General features: G+C 38.9%; 1 long non-coding RNA gene across 1 annotated transcript in view; it reads right to left on the bottom strand.

Moving 5' to 3' along the window:
- Positions 1-5828: 5828 nt before the first annotated feature.
- The window catches only part of LOC144381507 (uncharacterized), a 253293-nt gene continuing 237379 nt past the window's right edge, over positions 5829-21742 (bottom strand). Inside the window, exon 6 of the long non-coding RNA XR_013446769.1 lies at positions 5829-5982. This is a non-coding gene — a long non-coding RNA (uncharacterized LOC144381507). The remainder of the gene's footprint in view (positions 5983-21742) is intronic.

The following is a 21742-nucleotide window of genomic DNA, read 5'->3' on the forward strand; positions in this document are numbered from 1 at the left end:
TTCCCATCTGGGAAGAAAGTTACAGCATAAATCCCATTCTGTTCAGCAGCATGGCTGGAAGGTATCAACCTTTTATGAGCTAGGAAAGTCAGGTTTTTTTCTCCTATTAATTTGCTAAGCATTCTCTGCCCCACGGGCTTTAACACACTGGAAGTACAGCAGCTAGCAGACGATGAGGACAAGAGGAAAGAGGGGGACCTTTTCCGTGGAGGCTTGTTTCACAGGATTTGGAGTTGACTTTGGCTCAAAACAGGGCACTTGAGTTAACAACCAGGAGAGTCACTTTAGTTGAGACTTACTTCCAGGTAAGTCTCAAAATTTGAGCATCTCCAAATTTTAGTACCTACAGCATGGTCTCAGGCGTTCCAGAATCTTGGGGTTCTCTCTCCCTAAGCATTTCCACAGAGGCAATATTATATAATATCAGCCCAATGATCTGAGTTCAAGTCTTAGTGCCACCTGACACAGAGCCTGACCACAAGGAACCTATTTAAAGGGGAAATTAGCATCTTCAGTCAGAGGTAAAATAATAATAATAATAGCCAGGATTGGAGTCAGGGGATTGAGGAGGTTTTGCAGCTGGGCTTGCAGCCCTGTTCAAGGAGAGGGCAGCTTTGACCCTGGAGGGAGCTCACGTCAAAGAACTTTGAAACTGGTTTATTCCATAAAGAGCTGGTTAGGTGGCAAGGAGCCTAAAAAGCCCAATCTGGCACGAAGATAAAAAACATTTTTTGCCTATTTTTTCTACCCGTTGTTTTGTTCCCCCAAATACAGTATGAAATATTTTAGGAACTCAAATGAAAGGGTTCATACTCCAACTGAGAATGTTGAAGGTCATCATTTTCAGTTATCTCATCTGGTGCATTTTATTCCTTTTAATGTGATGCAATACTGTTCCACCACTGCATGGAAAAACATCCCCAAACACAGGCAGTTTCCCTTTAAGAAAAGATTCTGGTCCTGCTTTTCGGATGGTCATTCAGTGATACAAACCTGGAGGACTGAGATAAATTGCTCCTGGAAACATTTTCCTCTTGGAAAATCACAGATGAGACTAAATGAGACATTTTATATATATAGTAGCAAACAGTCACAGGTACATTTCATTTTGAAGGTCCCATCTGTCTTGCAACCCAAACAGGTTTTGACACCGCAGAGTGATTGTAGCACTTTGGGACCTAGGAAGAGCCAGGGACGCACAGCAGGACGCTGACGAACTCACGATATTTTTACTGTTCGGGTATTTTTAAAAAGCAAAAAATATAATCAGAACTGTAATTACGCCTCTTGACAGATGTGACCACTGTATTTTGCAAAGTATAACTTGAATACTCCAGTCCAGCATTTAAATATAACTGTGGCTTTTATAACAAAAGAGAACCAGCAAAGCTTTTTTTTTTTTTGCCAGGATTAGAGTTTTAATTGATATCATTATAGCTCAAAGTTTGAACATGATGGGAATAATGACTCTGGTGTTTTTCAGCACCTTATTATTCATTTTACATCTTTATGTCAGCTATGCGCTCAAGTCCACAGAGTCTGTAATATTTAAATTAATAATGTAAATTTAACTATTGCCATTAAAGCAAAGAGCTAATTAGGTCCCTGCTTGCTGACTGGCAGTATGATGCAATGAGTAAAAGGGTTTGAGCTGTTAGTTAACACTGCCAGGAAAATGCGAATTGAGTTCACTTGAGATTAAACAACCTCCAAGACTACAGAGGAGGGGAAAATTAAAAGTGTCTCATCTCATTTTTCTTAAAAAAAAAAAATCCACGAAGAGACACAAATAGCTCATCAAGCTGCTCAGAGCAAGGTTTCTGAGATGTTATGTGATTACTTGCGCCTTCCTTCCATTCCATGGTTTTTCTTCCAAGTTCCTGGTGGAGATGCAGTTTTTCTCAAGCACCAGTTAGAATGCTGGCCTTCTTCCATAGTTTTCACCTTCTACACCGGAGAGGCTAACAAGCTGAACTTTACCTGTTTTATAAACACCTCTTTTAAGTAAGCCCTAGCATTTAAAAAAAAAAAAAGTTTGAATGATATTTCTCTTCCTTTTTTTTTTTTTTTTTTGGCCATTATTCTCATTTCAGAAAAGCAGCCCAAAACAAATAGCAGAAATGGAGAGGAGAGGCAAAATCATGCTTATTTCAAGTTCAGGTAAGGAAAGTCTGGCCTGAAAAGTGTAGAAGTAGAAAAATGGGGCAAAAAGGCACAAGCACGTACAGGTTTCCCTGCTGTCTGAAGGGAGAGCATTCCTAGGAAATCTTGCATCAGCCAAAGCAATATAAATAAAGCAAAGAAGCAATTACCATTAATTAATATGGAAAAATTGTTGGGCATTCCCAGCCCCCCAAAATAACCTCTTATAGGCTTCTCTGGTACCTTAGGACACATCTTGCTAATGGATGCACAAAATAAATGGAGATAGAGCACAGATGCCCTTAGACACTGTTCAAAGCTAGAGCCGCTTGCTGCTGAGATGCTGAGTGTGGTCCCGGGAAGGGGCTTGGTGGGGTCGCTCTTGCTGCCTCAGAGGGCATGTTGCCGCTACAACCGCTCGCTGCAAAATGCTATTTTTGCTTTTGGCTTTTTTTCAAAAAAGTGCAAATCCTCCTCAGATTTCTTTCGGTTAGCGAAAACAGGTACTAATTAGGTGTTTCATAAAAGCCAAGTAGCATAATGCGAACTTCTGAAAAGCAGGGAAAGCCTAAACTCCATTTAATAGAGTAAAGCCTTAATGATGGTCAGAAACAAAGCAAGGGCTTTCTCACGCTGGGTTTTCCTCTAGAAATGAGCATGGGCTTGTTCCCTGCAGCAGACTGGTTCAGTGAGAGTGCTTCCAGAACGCTGCAAGAGCCCAGCCTCTCCCCCGTCTCTCTGGCTCTGCCATAGCTGGTGGGCTGTTTGCACACCTAATGGGAAGCCACGGTGATCTGCCTGAAGATACAGCGGAGCAGTAACTGGATGTAGAACAAGGGGACTTGCCTCCACATGCTTTATAAAAATAAGTGGGTTTCTTCTTCGTTTTTTAAAGGTTTTATTTATTTATTTTTTTGATAGAGAGCGAGAGCACACACAAGCAGTGGGAGTGTTAGGCAGAGAGAGAGGGAGAAGCAGACTCCCTGCTGAGCAGGGAGCCCGATGAGGGGCTCGATCCCGGGACCCTGGGATCACGACCTGAGCCGAAGGCGGACACTTAACGACTGAGCCACCCAGGCGCCCCGAAAAATAAGTTTTGAATGTGATAAAAGGTGAACGTGTTCACTGAGGGATAGTTTCATATGCTGTGTGAAAAGACTGTTTTTAAGAACACTTTTACTCTGAGAAAACCAATCATTTAATTGGATCGCTACAACCTAACACCATTAAATGTTTGCCTCATTTAATTTTATCAAGTGACAGTTCATACATCTGTGCTGATGAATTCATTTGCTAAGCATACTTTCTCACAGCAAATTTACTCATGCTCTTCTACATTCTCAACCTTCTCCCTCCCTTTCTCCCTGTTTCTAAAGTGTCTTAGCATGATTCCCCAAGAAGTTGTTCTGGTTGTCCATCATGGAGGAAGGCTCTCCCATGACCAACAGTGAAGAACCCCGTTGACCAAAGGCATTGTTTACCTTTATCTCCAGCTTGGCAAGGAACTGGCTACTAAAGTGACAGACGGAATAGGAGTTTTAATTACTAAAAGGCTCTGCTTGCTAAAGGTACTGGCCAAATTATTCTTCCGGAACTTGTCCACATGGCATTCATGTTTTCTGTTTCAGACCAAAAATTACTTTTTATTGTTAAAAATTGGAGTGTTTAACACTGCTGGAAGCAATGTTGCATAGTGGTTTATAAAACTAACAGCTGCTATATACTGAGAGGTTACTGTGGCTTCACACACACAAGGTCACCTGATTTTCAGGACAATCGCATGACGGGCTTTCAAGTCGGACAAATGAATTGCACTGCTTTGGAACTTAGTTTCTTTATCTGTAAAACGGGATAATAATACCTCGTTGGATTTTTGTGAGGATAAAATGAAATCACGCATGTAAATTGACTAAGAGCATAGCCTATAGCCTCAAAAAACCGTGCTTACACGAATCATTTATTGGGAGGTGTGAGGCTGTCGTTCTGTGCTACTGGGATTTGGTAGCTACCGTCCAAGAGCCATCTACCCATTACGTTTGAAGAGCAAAATTGGCTGGCCATTTTGAAAATAACACCCTTTCTTTTTTTTTTTTTTTTAAGATTTATTTGTTTGTTTGAGAGAGAGCGTGCGCGCACGAGAGAGAGAGAGAGAGAGAGAGAGAGAGAGAGAGAGTGGGGGAGGGGGGGCGGAGGGAAAGGAAGAGAATCACAAACAGACTCCATGCTGAGCATGGAGCCTGAGGCAGGGCTCGATCTCATGACCCTGAGATCATGACCTGAGCCCAAACCAAGAGTCGGACACTTAACCGACTGAGCCACCCTGGCACCTGAAAATAACTCCCTTTCAAGAGAGGACTGTATTAGAAAGAGTCTGTTAAGTTTGTTCTTTCAAACCTTCCTCTGGGGTGAATGTCATTGCAGAATCTTTCTGAAAATTCCCAGCAGGCCTTCAGAATTAAGCTGCTAATATACCCTTGATTCGAAATGCCAGTATGAATTAAACCACAACCCTATTGGTAGATATTTAGGTTGTTGTCAGTTTTAAGATACTTTAAATCATACTGTCATTAATATATTTACAATCATATTTTTCTTACCTTCTGCATGATTTCCTCAGAAAAGATTCCCAGAAATAAAATACAGTGACTGGGTTAAAAAATTGAGCATTTTTGTGGATCTTGATGTATATTTCCAAATTTCTTTCCAGTTGATAATGCATTGTGCCAATAGAGTTTTACCAAACTCTAGAATAAGCTTGAGTTCTTTTCTCTTACAGAAAATCTCCAACTCAAAACTATTTGCTAAAAGAGCACTACATTGAATGATGTAAGTGCCTATTGGAGGATACAATAATGCAATATGTTACCCAAACTCCCAAGAATCCTTGGAACTTGGAAGACAAGGAAGAATTGCCATGTTAGACACAGGACTTGTAGGTTGTTGTGAATAACCATAGGAAACTCAGAGGATTTTCATAAGAACACAAGAAGACAAGAATAGCTAACATTGATTAAAGTCTTCCTATAAGCCAGGTCCATACTTAGCTCTTTACAGGGATTGTCTCATCAAATCCTCCCAAAATGTCCATTTTACAGTTGAGAGAAATTTCCAAAGGGAAGGGACGGTCCATAATAATCAGCTTAATTTTTTTTTATCCAGACTGATAACTAATAACCACAGTATTTTCTCCAAAAGTCATGTGGGGCATCGGAGGTGGTGTGGGGGTGGTGGGGGGGAGAATCATCTGTGGGGTTAAACAAGGAAGAAAAGGAGGAAGAAGAAAGGCAGTTGAACTGTTCCCTCTCCAGAAGCCTTCGGAGGTGTTTATTCCACCATGATCTTGATCCTTTGGGTCAGCAAGTCCCCGTGAAGCTTTGCAGAATGGAAACAGCCAACCCTCTGCAAACACTGTCAGGCACCATGATAGGAGTTAACAGTGCCAATGGGCTGGCCTTTCATGAAGCATTTCTCCATCTGGGAACCACAAACACATATACATTCCTGTCCAGATCAGACTCCTGAGCTTTCTAGATCCCTTTTTTTTTTTTCCTGAACAAGCATATTTATCATGGTTAACATGAGAGAAATTCCCTTTTTCTGTGCAATTCTCTTTTGTCCCTCTCCCCATGGCCTAGTCCATCTAAAGAGCACAAGACTCAGTGACATTTTGTAGGATTTACCTCTGAGACTGGTGTCACAAAAGCAGCTGGGAGTATTGAATGTATCCAGGTATCAACCACTGTCTTGGGGGTCTTTCCATTGATTTTACTTCAGAGTTCACAGGAAGACCCAATGTGCTAACTTTGACTCAATGCTGAGATGTAGGTATCTTGGGACAGTCTATATGGAGATAAGAAAAGAGAAATTAAGGGAGAAAAAGAGACTGCAGGCTAGTTTCAAAAGTACAAATATGAAGCAGAGTGAGCTGAAATATCTTACCTGCTATATTTCAAAATAGAAATAGTCTTATCCCATTAAAATACTACTTTGTCAATTCTCATTGCTCTCAGGATAAAGCCCAAGCTCCTTAGTGGGGCACACACAGCCCCTCAGTATTCTCTTCCTTCTTCCAGTGGTCACTATTTGCTCCTAATGAGACATACCCTGGTCTCACCCATTTTCAGTGCTAGGATTGTGTAGCTCTCTTTGCCTTGAGGACTCTGTACCTGCTGATTCCTCTTCCTTTAGAGGCTTTCTCCTCCTCCCTTCCTTCCTTGCTTGGCTACCTTAAATGTCATCTCTTCTAGGAAGCACTCCCTGACCACCCAAGATCTGGTCATGCTCTTCTCCTATGGGCTCCTATAAATGTCTGTGTACTCTGTTCTTATCCAAGTGCTTTTCCCACCAATTGAAATTCCCTAGGGGCTCCTGGGTGGCTCAGTCAGTTGAGCACCAGATTCTTGGTTTTGGCTCAGGTCATGATCTCTTAGGTCATGGGATTGAGCCTTGTATCGGGCTCCCCACTCAGCAGGGAGTCTGCCTGGAGATTCTCTCCCTCTGCCCCACCCCCCACTCATGCTCTTTCTCTCTCGAGTATATGTCTTATTCAGTGTTTTCATGCCCATTCAGTGTTTGACTCAGAGAAGGGACTTCTCTGGTCATTATTGTGGAAGTGTTGACTTGACAGCTTCTTTAGATGACATGTGCTTTCAGTAAAATGCACTAACCGTATAGAGATTATTATCCCATGTTCTGTTTGTCCCACTGAATTGCAGGCTGTCTGAATACCTATCGCCACCACACAGCTCTGTCTCTCTCACACACACACACACACACACTCACACAATTATTAAGCTACATAGTTGAACTAGAATTCTGCCTACCACATTACTCCATACTCAAAAGGCATTCTTTACACATCCACACAGCATTTATCCAGAAAACATGGCTACTTACTCTACGAACTAGTCTAGGCAATTTGGTAAGGAATTGGTATAAGCTTAAAGGTGGATGATAATGTTCCATCCTCCTTCCATCCTAAATAGCTGGGTTTGGGTTCCCAAGTGGGATATGGGAACCCACAGAGAGGGCACTTCAGAAACACCTGGTTGGTTGGAGAAAGGGGGGAGGTGTGCATTTTTATTGCCCTTATTGTTTCCAAAATTCAGCTAAGACCTGAATGGATATACACAAAATGTATTATAGAAGCAGCCTATTATTCCTGAGGTTACTGCGAATGTCCCCAGGGCCTTGCAAATCATCAATGGAAAACACAACATACTTTCAAAGAATTAAAATGGCTCAACTTCAAAGAGTGGCTTTGTTTAGAGCCACCCCGTGACATTTCTTTCGTCCTCCTGTCTGGAGAGAGAGTGGGGGCCACTACTTACCACCAGCTCCTGCCCTCTGAACCCATCGCTTGTTACATTAAGGTAGGAAAGTTTTATGTGTATAATTTGTGAAGTTCTCTTAAGCAGACAGTGCTATATAAATGTGAAATGCTGTTATTAATAATAAAGGTTGGCTCACCTAAGAATACTGTAGAATTAAAGTAATGAGATTCTATTTTTAGGCAGACTTGCCAATAACATGCAAGTATGATAAGGCTGTGATTTAAAGCTCGCTTTAACCTTCCACCACTCCAAAGAGTACATTTTCTGGGCTGACTACACAGCAGTCAGCCGCCTGGAGCTCTATTAACGCTAATGGTGGATCCACACTTGAATCCCAGCATGACCAGCTAAAAATAGGCTTTGGTCTTTGAGACATGGGAGCACATCTCACAGATAACTTGCTTTCACAAAATATAGATTGGCTTCTTCAGCCACCTCCCATACCCTGATCATTGTCTTGGAAGTGATCAAAACGCTTCTAGAATGTGTTTTGAAATTTTCATATAATTAGGTAAAGATATAGGATAAGTATGGGAGGCTCAGTTATGTTTATTTTCAGATGTGAAAAGATACTTAACAAAGGCCTGGGTTCAAAGTGATTCACAACTAGAAAAAAAGTCTCACTCCTCAGGAAGAAAAAGATAATTAGCTCTTCCTCCACTAATGTTCAGGTCAATGCTTTGTCAATAACAGTAACTCTTCTTCACCAATTTAGTGCAGCCTATAAAGATCGTTATGACTCATAATTACAGATGCAGATTTATGTCAAAATGCATATATAAATCTCTGGTTCTGGCTATGGGTCACCTCTTATCAGAAAAAAGATTTGTGTAAGGAGACACTCTCCTTGATCCCTGTGGGCATTTTTCTCCTTTCGACTTGGGGGCAGAATGATAAGAGTTTGCTACCAATGACACAAATATGACCCGAGGCACGTTACAGATTCACAGCAGGAGGGAGTGAGGAGCTGGCTGGCTGTGATGGTGGGTGACAGGGGAGGGTGATGCAGCTGTGGAGATATACTTTCTGGGATTATTGCTCTCTGGCTCAATGAAGACTACCTTTTCAACACCTGCAGGCCAGCAACTATAAATCAGAGGAAAGATGATTAGCTGAACAGAGGGAGATCGGTTTTTAAAATGACTGAGACTTCCTGAGGCTGACGTCTACTGCTTGGTTCAGGGACACAGGGAAGTCTTAGACGTGAGGGGTTGTCAAATGCTGTGGAAGCCTGAGTGGTCAAAGGAGATGTCAGTTTGGCCTTGCCTGGGATCCTCACATGCTAGGATTTGTTTTGTGACACATTTCCTGTTAGGAAATCTGAGTTTTGAAACAACACCTGGTCTCCAGAGAACAATCTCCCTGATAGTAGAGGGCAGGATTTCACCAGCATCCATGAAGGATGTAAAAGGTGCGTTCACCCTCTCTGTGTGAACAGGAAACTCCTGAAAAACTGCTGGATCGTCTATTTAGTAACTGTCCAAATGCTAGATCTGGGAGATTACTATGAGTGTGCCCAGAAATTCCCCCTTTTTCCTACCTGCAGATCTCAGATAAACAATAGATGTTTAATGTGGCAACTCTCCGACAGTGTTCATAAAATACAGAGCAAGTTAATCACATACCTACCCTATGACAAATCAATTTCACTTCTGGGGCTACATGCAAAAGAAGCAAGTGCATGTGTCCCCAAGAAGACTGGCACAAGGATATTCATCACAGCATTATTCATAATAGCCCTAGTCCTGGCGACAGCCCAAATGCCCATCAACAGGTGAATGGATAAACAGACTGTCCTATAACCCTGCATTCAGCAGTAAAAGGAATGAACTACTGATACCCAGACACAGAAGAATCTAAAAAATATTACAGTAAGTGAAAACAGTCAGACAAAAAGCATCCATAACGTGTGGTTCCATTTCTATGAATTTCAAGGACAGGCAAGACTAGTCTATGGAAATGGAAGTCGGAATGCCAGTTACTTCGGTAGGGGAAGGGTTATTGACTAGCAAGGTGCACAAGGGAACTCTCTGGGTGATGAAAATGTTTTATATCCTAATCTGGGCAGTGGTTAACTTGATACATAATATGGAAAAAAATCATTGGGCTGTATACTTAAGATTTGTACATTTTACTGTTGGTAAATTGTAGCTTAATACATAAAAAATTTAAAAAGCTATCCAAAAAAAAAAAATACACGGTGCAAAAAGACATGTTCTCACTTTGTTAGAACAACCATGAACAGACAAAGATAAAATCATGAAGCTTTTCTAAAGAGTAAGTGAAAAAAAGGATAAATGAAAACACGTGAACCTTTCACCTCTTCTTACTTTTATCACAGGACATGACAATGCTGGGGCTGAGGAAACTAAAATCATTATATGATGTGCTTGGGAATTCACCGAAAGCCCTTCAAGGGCTGGTTTTCAGAATGTTCCTGTTAAATGAGGAAGCGCTTCATTTGCAAGTTTCTCCTTAGGAAATGGTGGTGTTTAAACATAAACAGTCAGGAAATAGATATTTTAGGTTGATTCATCACTTGCCTAAGCAAGAGATCAATTAGTTAATGATACTGTTGGCCTCAAGCATACTTCAGTAAAACATATTTCATTCTCTTGAATATTTAGATCAATTGAGGTATGAGGCTATGGTGTTTTTGTGACCAAAAAAAATGATATTAAATACCCATTTCCCATTTTTCATACAATACACCTCAGTTCTTTTGCATTTGTCTTTTTAGAAAGACTTTTCAAGTTGTTAAAGGAAGTCTTTGGGGTACTCGCCTTCCTGTGTCACTAATGAAACAAAGAAGGCTTATTTTTCAAGAACGATAATGACAGAGTTTCCACATGGCGTCTGCTACTCATTATTCAGTTGACATTTCCATTTCTGGAATTCTAATGTTTGTCTGAAATTGTTAGTGACATTTATGACATACTTGCAGCATTTCAAAACAGACCCTAGAGATCACCAAGTCCTTACCCCTCATTTAGGATGAGGAAACTGAGATCAAGAAAGGTTAAGTGACTGGCCCAGGGCTCAACTTCTTTGGCTGACTTCTTGTGTGGGATTTGGATGCTTTTCTTGAACTGCATGATAACAGCAGATTCTCTGATCAAAGAGATACCACCACTGCATTATTTGTGAGCACGCACGTGTTTTACAGAATGAGGAATCCATTTAAAGATGGTCCTCGGGACCTAGGATATTACGGAGTCTGGGAAATTATGTTTCCAAGCTCTAGACAGTTTCCCTCCAGGGAAGCTTGTATCACTAACATTAGGCTATGCCTATCTTTCTTCCCAGGAATACTGCATGGAGAACTCCATGGACCAGTGTCATGTATAAAAAGTGACTTGGGAGCCGCATTGCCTGGGTTCACTTCTGCTTGTGCTGCTACGAGTCTTGTGGCAGAGTCCCCTGCACTCCTAAGTTCAGGTTCCTCATCTGGAACACGGGGATAATCATAGCACCTTACCTCATTTTTTTTAGGTTTAAATTAAATGATGTAAGTCAAGTCAGCCTGGTCCTTAATAAATATTCAATAAAGGGTAGCTATTAAATCATTTTGAAATTCCCAAATAGAAAATGATACATTTTATTTTGCCTGATTTTCCTACTGGCACCATTTTGCACCAGCAGCTCGAAGCCCAGAATACCCCCATCTCCTTGCTCAGCCTCTTCTCAGCTCCACCTCCCTCACCAGTACCTGCTTTGTCCTCCACACAGCCCCGTCGGCCTGATTTTCCGTGGCATGCACAGCTCGTAGTATGCATTTCAGCACTTGGCTCTCAGTTTTACAACTTCATCTGATGTAAGTTTTCTGAAGCCAAGGGCTATTAAATGCATTTCTTTTGCATCTCTAACAGGACCTGGCATAGTGGGAGGCATGGAGCAGATGCTTGAAAGCCATTGTATCAAAGAATTGAGATAGAGGGGCGCCTGGGTGGCTCAGTCGTTAAGCCTCTGCCTTCGGCTCAGGTCATGGTCCTCGGGTCCTGGGATCGAGCCCCGCATCGGGCTCCCTACTCCGCCGTAAGCCTGCTTCTCCCTCTCCCACTCCCCCTGCTTGTGTTCCATTTCTCGCTGTGTCTCTCTCTTTGTCAAATAAATAAATAAAACTAAAAAAATAATAATTGAGATAGGGAAACTTCAAAATATTAAGCGTTGATTCCAGTGATGGTGGTAAACAATCGTAATGGAGACTTTCCATAAAATCGTATTTTAAAAAATATTTTATATGGCAGAAGTACTGTAGCCCCAAACAAACAAAAACAAAACAAAAAACAAACAAAAATTAAAAAACCCAAACCTTGCCTGGAGCAGATTATGATTTTCATTATAATCCAAATTCTGAATAGGTTGTGCTTTTGTTGGGTTCTGTTATAGTGCATGCAATCTAGTAGTGAGCCCGAACTCCTGTTTTTGATTTATATATCAAATAATGACCCAAGGCCAAAAAGAACATATGAAACCGTATCTCCAACTCTTGTTCATAGTCATACTCTTTTTAAGTACCAGGAAGTAACAGAGCCAGCAAGAATATACCACAGCAATGATAAGATTTATGGCTTATGGCTAATATTTATATATATATATATATATATATATATATATATATATATATGTAAATAAGAAAAATAGAGATTGTCTTGTCAAATTTTTCAAGAAAGTGCACCAAATACTCAGGCTTTACAGTGATACTGTACTGAATCCTTCCATTCCCTTTTTGATGCTATGATTCCTTAGTGTCCATTTCACAAAAGATCTTGGGCAAGTACACTTAAGAATGTAGAATTGTTTGGACGGCTGCCATTTACACTGAAACTTTAACCTCCTCAAGGCCTTGGTCCAATTTTGTGATTTATTGAAACAATAAATATTTTTTCCTGTTTACATGAATTCGTTGCTAACTTAGGCATCAGGATTTTACTTGTTGTGTAATTCCTAGCAGCCAAGATGTCCTAAGTGCCAGTAGAAACAAAGCCAAGCACTACATGGTTCCTCCACGTTTGGTTGCTAAGGGATGCCGCTTGGCAGGAAGAAGAATTGTTGGCATACCATGATGCAAAGGGTTTTGCTTACCACGTTTGCTTACTCAGGGTGCGAGCGTTCACCTGAAATCGTTAGAAGAATGCACACGCAAGCACACACTGTTAGTAACATACAGGGCCTTTATGACATTATCTTCCAATTTTTCTTCATTCACCCACCTATTCAACAAGTATTGAATGCCTACTGTGTTACCGTTGTGGGACACAGCACAAAATAAAACATAGACCCTCCCCCTGCCCACCGCCACTCTCTTGGAACCTCATTTTAAGAACTTCTTTTTCTTTGAACCTCTCAGACCTTGATCCTTTGAGCAAAGGAGATCCTTCGCCTCTGCCCATGATTAGGTTTTGACAACAGTAGCAGATAACTCTCTGCATTCCTGTGGCCAGTGTTTTCGTTTTAGCATTCCTTGCTTTATGCTATGTTGACTAGACATGTCTCATACTTAAGTTATAGTCCAAACATATATTAATTACTTTTTAAAAACTGGTATCATTTCTTTAGAGCCATTGCCATGGAGGTGTTTTCTTAATAAAGTGTGTAATGGGAGCATTTTTTTCAGTGAAGAAAATTGGAATTATTCACCTTATGTGCCTGAGTGTCTGTGATGCTTGGACAATTAGTAAATAGATTGATGGTCCCATTAATGTTTTGCAGAGGCTAGTGGTAAATTTGCAGAGGTGAGTGTTTAGGGTAAATTGTCTTTTACTTCTTATTTTTATTTTCTTAGAGAGAAAGAGAGAGAGAGCGTGTGTGAGTGGTGGGGGGGTGGGCAGAGGGAGAGGGAAAGAGAGATCTTAAGCACGTTCCATGCCCAGTGCAAGCCCAACGAGGGGCTCGATTTCACGACCCTGAGATCATGACCTGAGCCAAAATCAGGAGTCAGACGCTTAACTAACTGAGCCACCCAGGTGCCCCTGTCTTTTACTTTTTTTGTGTTCAAAAATACAATCCATTTATGGTGTTATCTGGCCCACCGATGTTTCTCTTTGCTTCATAATATATGTTAATGATAGTACTTGGAGTTGAATGGTCATGACATGGACTTCCATGTTCAAATATGAGTGATGAGCATAATGTAAAGATCACTACGTTTTTGACTCTCAGCAGAGATGGTTAACAGAGTGAGTGGTTTGGCTGGCACACAAAAATTGGTAGCAACCTGTACTGTGCTCAGTGGAGCAGAACTCCGACATCCTAAGGTGTTAATTGTTCCTTTAGGTGATGGTGATTTGACGAAATAACGGCAGAGGTGGGTTTCGTGATTAAGATGAAGTAGGATTTCTCTGCAGCATAGAAGTTATTTTCAGAATAGTTAATGACATGTTCATCCCTCTGGCCACAGTGATATTAACAGGAAGTGGAGAAATCACTGCTAATTGTCAGTGTTCAAAAACTAGGGGGAACACACAAACCCTTTTTTGTTTTAAAGGGCCGTTTTTCTTAAGCACTACGCATGACTGCCCGACATTATCCCCACTCTAAAGAGGCAGTCAGTTGTTTCTATCACATATACGCATTTCAGAATAGAGAGCTATATAAGAATGTAACTTGAAGCAAAGAGCAGTTAGGAAGCTATGAATTGCAATTATGAGCAGAAGCCATGGGTTGTAGCCAAAAATCGGTTGCTAGATTTACGAATCTGAAATAGATTTTGGAATATGCCTCTGTTTTCTAAACATTTCCAAAGAATTTCTTTTCTTTCTTGGAAGTCAGAAGAAGATGACTCCCTTTATTGTTTATGGGACTGAACCAAATGAAAATAATTAAATAATTAAATAATTAAATAATTAAAGCAGTAACGTTTATGGACTATTTTCCATTTGTCACATGTACGCAAAGTACAAAAACTGTTCTATTTAATTTCTATTTTAACCCTACGAGATTAGCGCATTTTAACATCCCTTTAACAGCTGAGGAAATCGAGGCAGGGAGAAATTAGAACTCCCACAAGCTCACAAGCTAGTACTTGGATGGAGGCTCCATCGCCTGTGCCTTTAACCATCTTTTTACAATGCCTCTCAGGTTTCGGCAAGAGAAAATAAAATTCTGTGTTATTCTTTTTTATCTCACAGTGTTTATTCAAAGGTCAAATTCACATCTCTTCCAGATGGACAGTTGTGGTTCTTATGTGGAGGATGGTTCGTGGCTCTTTTCAAAGCCCTCTTTGACTGAAGGGGCTCATATCCGACTTCAAAAGTTGCCTAGTCTGAGTAGCTTAAAATTATCTGCTGCTTACTTGCAACCTTTTTAGTAAATACCCTCTGGCTTGGGGTGGCTTTGGTATTTCATATTTGGTAAAAGTGTCTGCTACCTGCCCTCAGAAAATCTCTTGGTTTTATGTCTCCCAGACTGCTTGTTGCTGAGGGCAAATTGTGGAATGGAGACTGGTAGAATTTCACTGGCTGCAGAAATTAAGAGCGACTACGACATTAAATGCAACAGCAGGTACTATAAATCTGAACTTTGGGAAAAAAAAGAATAAAAGTAAAACATGGGAATGTATAGGCTGCTACATTGCCAAGTTGAAGACAGTTTTCTTAAAGAAATAATTAAGCCTTTCTACAAAGAAATCATTTTTTATTTTGGATTGCATTTAAAATGTGAAGGTACAATGCAGATTTCTCAACAATTAATCATTCAGTCAATTTCTACAGAGCTATTTCATCTCTTTGGGGCACTTCTCTTTTTCCAATATTAAAAAAAAATATTTTCTTGTTATCAAAGTAATTCACATTTGTTGCAGAACATCTAGGAATCGCTGGATAACCCCAAATATCACAACACAGAGATACGGACTGTTAACATTTTAGGATAGAGCCTTCCAACATTTCTTTTACACACACGCACACACACACACATAATTTTTAATGTTATCTGTTCTTGTCACTTACCAATATATCACAAAGTCTTTTCATCTTATTAAATATTCTTTGATAGCCTCATTTAATGATGATTATATCATTTCTTAACCAAACCATTATGCTGGAAATCGAAATTGTTTCCAGTTTGACACCATTATAAATAAAGCTGCAATGAACACATCCGTAGTTAACTCTTGGTATGCATTCATGATTGTTGTCCTAAGGAGAAATATCTAGAACTGGGCATGCTGACACCACGTATTTGTAAAATAAACTTTCCAATTGCTCCTCCAGAAAGGTACCAGTTTACATTCACACCATATGGTATTTCTGATTTTCTTTGAATATTTTTGGTGAGCTCTTATTTCTATACCAGAAAAGCAGGGCCCCTCTTTACTTGTGTGTCCAAGTGGACAGTGGATGAGCTGAGGTGCTTGGTCAGTCACCTTTCCATTCATTTCCATTTCTACCTCAGGCTTTATATTTTGCTCTGTTGCACTTTGGTAAGGATGTTGTAAAGGTGAGAGAAATGGTAGGGGAGCAGGGTGAGGAAGAAGTAAACACACTATCCTCAACCTGATTCTTTAAGATACAGAGTTTTCCTTGTGACAGGCTTATCATGGGGGGTGGGGAGGTGTGCTCTTTATTTTTATTCATTTTCTGTGGTAATGGGCATTTGGAACACTACATTATAGTATATGAAAGGAACCTAACATTAAAAAAATCCTGAGGTGTTTCATAGAACTGCCCCTACCCAGTGTGTCCTTTGCATTGTGGCCTGGGGCTCCCTTTTGGCAAGAATCTGCTCCTCATCTGTGGTCAAGAATGGCTTACTCTTGTGAGCTAAAATGACTCTGGTCCTTAAAACCACAGAGAAAATCTTTTGAAATTGGGCTGGACTCCTGGAAGAATGGTATCTGCCCTCAACTCTTAAGGGACTACTTCATCTTTAAGCAGCGATTTGAAAAATGAAATCCCAGCTTTTTATTTTTAGAAAGCACTTGGAATGATCAATCATTTTTCTTTCCCACATATATCATGTATGAATAAAATAGGGAGGCGTAAACTAGTAGGGTTCTATCTCAAATATACTAAAACAAAGCAAAATCACTTCTTTAAATAAGATGTCTATTTTGGATAAAAATAGTGTTGTTTTATGGCACCAGTCCTTCATTATCTAGTTATGTCTAAGTAATAAACTACAGGGCAAACTGCTTTAATTCTACATAATTTACTTGTGGAGTCACACGGAACACATATACTGTTTTCTTTTCTTTTCTTCTTGTGAACAGGCAAAAGAAATAATTTAGTGTGAAAAATCCTAAGGATTAGATCAGTTGATGTGGTTCATTGACCACAAAGAAGAAACTGGAGCTTTAATAATAATAATTTAGCAAACAGGTATAGTTATAGCAAAACTATGTTTCATAACCCAAATAAAAACATAAATGTTGGCCAAATGCCTCCAGAGTAGTTGACAGAAATGGGCTTAGTCCAAGGCATCTGGAAACCAGAGTTGTCATGCGTTAATCCTAGAGACAACTGAAAGCCATTTGACCTATGGATTGCATGAAAATGTGCAAAAAGTGGATTGGCTTGATGGACATTCCAAACTCAATTATTTTCAAAGGAAGGTTTTCTTCTATTACATCCATTCTTTATAAAAGAAACTGATGTCACTACATTTTACTGTGTCTGAAATGTAACCCTTTGCCAAAACCCCTCAATTCAAAACAATCAATTTATTGCATGTCATATACCTCTTCTTAATCTAGACAAATACAGCTGTTTCAGATTGTATAAGAAGATTTATTAATACGTATTTTTTTTGTATTTTGACTTGCTCACCATAATTAGACCATGTGTGTTCCTAATTCAGTAGTCTTCACTGAACAGTGAATTTTTAGTGATGAAAAACTTTATCAAAACATCAATCCCTCCATCCATGTTCCTGGGAGAAAAGAAGACTTTGGAGCTATAAAAATACACTCTGATGCTGAATTTGTTAGTATCACTGGAACATTATTACAGACCACAACCAGGCCAATGAACAACCTCACTCATTTGGAGTTAGAACAGTCCTAATAGGCCTGTGTATTTCGCAGAATGGTAGCCAGTCAGAGCCAAAGTAGCATACCGATACCTAAAGGAAGCATTTTCCCAAACAAGGAAATATAAATTTCTTATCCCCTGTATCTCAAGGATATAGGCACAATGTTGGAAAGAAAGCAGTTTAACATTTTTGGCTGATTTAAGCTTCTCTGATTCCTTGAAATAATAGTAAATACTTCTACATTCTATCTAGAGATGAAACCTTTAGGTCAAGCCCAAGAAAGAGAATCATGCGAAGCCATGGTTCTCAGACTCTGATACCATTGAAACTCTAGGAGTTTGGCCAAGGTGCCTCCAAAGTTCTGGGGCAGGGGTACTCCTGCTTCACCCAAAACGGGCCTGCTTTTATCTGCACTCTACCTTGGGCCTCTTTCTCACTTAAAGGAAGGCTTCCTCAGTAGTAATAACAGTGACAACAAGAACAATCATAGAAAAGTACCAGTATCACTGTAAAACTGTGTTTTAAATAATGATAAATTATGACCAGAATCTTAACCATACACACCAGCACTGAAAGATGGTCTAATATTTTTACAGACTACATTTTGAAAGAGAAATTAGAGAAGCCTTGTGCCTAGCCCATAACAGGTGCTCAGTAAATGTTTACGGAATGAATGAATCAGAATTACACCAGTGGTATGAAGACCTAAATTCAAATCATGATTCCTTGGGGATTCTGGCTTCCTCTCTGGGCTTCTGCTTCTCAAACCGATCATCTTTGAGACTAGTTTTGAGATCTCATCCAACTCTGCTTGGAATTATGATCAGAAAAATGTGTGTTGTGTTGGAAAGGAAGTTGTAAAGGGAAAGAGCAAGTTTCAAATGCTAAAGGTCAGACAGGTCAATAAAGATCAAGCCACTAACAGCATCTACAATATCCCGCACAGCCTGCTTAGAGGGCTGAATATCACTTTGCTGGTCACAAGCAGTTGCACACACATCCTAGGAATACCTTCAGCCCCATTTTAAAAATGGGAAAATGGAAGTTTGGCAAGGCGGGTGATTTTCTTTTTGTCACCCAAGTGGCAGAGCTGACCCTGGAAACCGAGTCTTTGGACTCCATTGCTCCATGGACTCAAATATAGGAAAAGCTTTTATAACCTATTCTCCCATGTGGGAGGTCATTCATGTGGCAGAGGATGCCACAGAATTGGGGTAGCCTAGTTCTTCTCTTCCAAGAAGGAGGCCCATAACCTAAATCTCATTATTTCTGATCCAGAGTCTCACGCATGAAACTTTATGGTCTCTTGAAAGGTGAATGAGTAGGCTTGATTCACTGGAAGTCAGAACAGCTTTTTTAAACGTTTGAGAATCAAGATAGGTAGTGAGTCTGCCTTATAAAATTTTCTTACGAATGTCACCATCAGAAAAATTTATCTTAACTTAGTATACTGCAAAGCGTATTCAAATCCATCACATCCTCAGATCCAGTCATTGTTAGCTGAGGGCTTTAGCATTAATCCCAGCTACATCTTAATTGATGGGATCTTGGAAAGTAGTGATTTGTTTTGCTATCATCAAATTTCATCCATTTAAAATAGGTCACCAAGACATCACATTTTTATGAGGTTATTTTTACCACCTCCCTCTTTTTGGGCTGCAGTTTTGCAGGTTATTTTTCTTCTGTGTCTTAATGAGAGGAGTTCATAGTGCTGAATTTTGTTTATTGAAGAAATTGGCATCTTTGAATCCTGAGTAAATAAAAAATACAAAATGTGAAATAATGGAATACCTTATCTGGTCAAGAAAAGGTAAATTCTAATTTTATAATATCAATCAGGAAAATCTTAAATTGAAAAAAGTTCTTCATTTCCTAGTTTGTTTGTAAATTGGTATGATCTATACAGGTAAGTTTTAAAAATCACCCAATTATACTTTAATAGTCCTTTTAATGTGAGTGTATCTGCATGTGTGTAAATATACATACATATTCCACACTTATTCTAGCATAAAAATGAATCATTGATGGCTTTTTAAAAAAAGATCTTGTCTAATAACTACAATGGATGCATGAACAAGATAATTTTCTGCAAATTAAATATAGTAAATGGGTGATGGGCATTAAGGAGGGCACCTGTTGTGATGAGCACTGGGTGTTGTATGTAAGTGATGAATCACTAAATGCTACTCCTGCAACCAATATAACACTATAAGTTAGTGTAATGTGTTGTTAACATATAGTGTTAATTATTTAAATAAATTTTATTTTAAATAAAATATTGAATAAATTTTAATTTATTTAAATAAATATTTAAATTAAATAAATTTAAATAACAACTTGAATAAATAAATAAATACAATAAACAAACAGCAACTATATGCCCATTAACAAACTAATAATTATAAGTTCTAACTTGTTCTAATTATTTCTAATAATCTCTGTAGAGACTAATATCTCAAAAAGTATGTATGTGTTGATGATAGAAAGCAGGTTGAAAGTACTGATTTATTACAACCCTTCATTAAGGTTAAAAGCATTCCAGTGAGATGAAGACATCTGCCTTGTATTTTCACATTGCAGAAGAAAAGTTAAAGACAGGAAGAACAAAAAAGAAAAAGAACAATGTGTCAAGCTGAATTCAAGCCAGGTTTGAAGAAAACAATGCTATCGTCATCTCTGTAAAAGTTTTCAAGAAAGAAACTTCCCCATGCCCATGACTACCACTTATTATTATGCTATCAAATATGTTTAATACTGTATATTAACAACAAAAATTATGTCCCTAAATTATTTTTCAAATTTTTATGGACAGTTAATCAACACATGTATCTTTCAATGTCTTTTCTTTCTTCAAAAAAATTAACAAAGAAAGCTACTACCAGAAAGAATCAAGGTAGGTTAATTATGCAATGTATTGGGAAAACATCTTTTAAATGGACTATTTCTTTCCTCTTCTTTCAGAGGTGGAACTGGCTAAGGTTGGCAATTATAGGGTTTAGTGAATAGTCACTTGATATCTTGGAAATCAAAGGAAAAGGCCACTGGAGAGAGGCTGAACTTAGCTGTTGCAGGGTTTTTATCTCTCTGAATGAGTGCTACTGACAGGAACCATATGTGTTACATAACATAGCTGAGGAAGAGAACATGGGTGGTTTTCCAAGGAGCTGTGACCCGTCTGTGTATGCATGTCTACTTGTGAGCACATGAGCAAATCTGATGTATTTATGATATTTAATAAACACTTAGTACCTCGTGTGAGCTTGGGGACTATGTGTTTCTCTCATTTAAAAGATTATATGTGAATATTCAGACTGATTTTGCCTTAGAATTAAAATCAATCTTTGTGCTTTTTGGTGCTTGTCACTACACAAAAACATTTGTGAAAGTGTGAAGCTTCCTTTGAAATGGCAGAAGAAAGCTTAATTGGTTCCGAATTAAGCTTGTATTTAGCCCACTTAAAAATAAAAAAGCAGCTTAAGCAGAGCTGATGATCACTCAGAACAATCTCACTGAAGTAACTGAATGAGTTTACTTCATAATGTCGTGTCAGGATTCTTGAATGGCAGATATTTTCCCAGGAAAAGCAAATGGAAGCGATATTTTAATTCATGTTTTTGTGGCATATCCTTTTTCATTTATTATTTTACTTTTCTCATTTATTATTTATACATGGCATATCCTTTTATTTTTAACCTACCTATATCACTATATGTGAAGTGTGTTTCTTGTAGAAAGCACCTAGTGGGGAGCATGATTTTTTAATCCATTCTGGTAATCTCTATTTTTTGATTGATGTGTATAGACCATTTACATTTAATGTAATTATTGAGATGTTTAGATATAGGTCTATCCTTTTATTTTTTTTTTCTTTTGGATTACTTGAACTATTTTTGACTATTCCATCTTAATTTATTGTGTTTTTCATTATATCTTTTTGTATAAATTTTTAGTGGATGCTCTAAGGATTGTAATGTATACACTTAACTTTTCATAATCTATTTAGACTCAATACTTTACCATTTCAAGTAGAATGTAGAAAACTTACCACCATATTGATCCTTTTATACTCCCCTCCCTGATGTTGTAGTTGTCACGTATTACATCTACACACATTGAAAACCCTATCAGACAATGCTATAATTTTTCCTTTTCAACCATCAGTTTTTAAGAACTCAAGAGAACAGTTTATTACATGTACCCTGATATTTATCATTTCTATTGTATTTCTCTCATTCCTTGATGTTCCAAGTTTCCTTCTAATATCATTTCTCTTCTTTCTGAAAAACTTCTTTAGC

This window comes from Halichoerus grypus, chromosome 4, assembly GCF_964656455.1.
Source record: "Halichoerus grypus chromosome 4, mHalGry1.hap1.1, whole genome shotgun sequence".
In the NCBI taxonomy this organism is placed as follows: Eukaryota; Metazoa; Chordata; class Mammalia; order Carnivora; family Phocidae; genus Halichoerus; species Halichoerus grypus.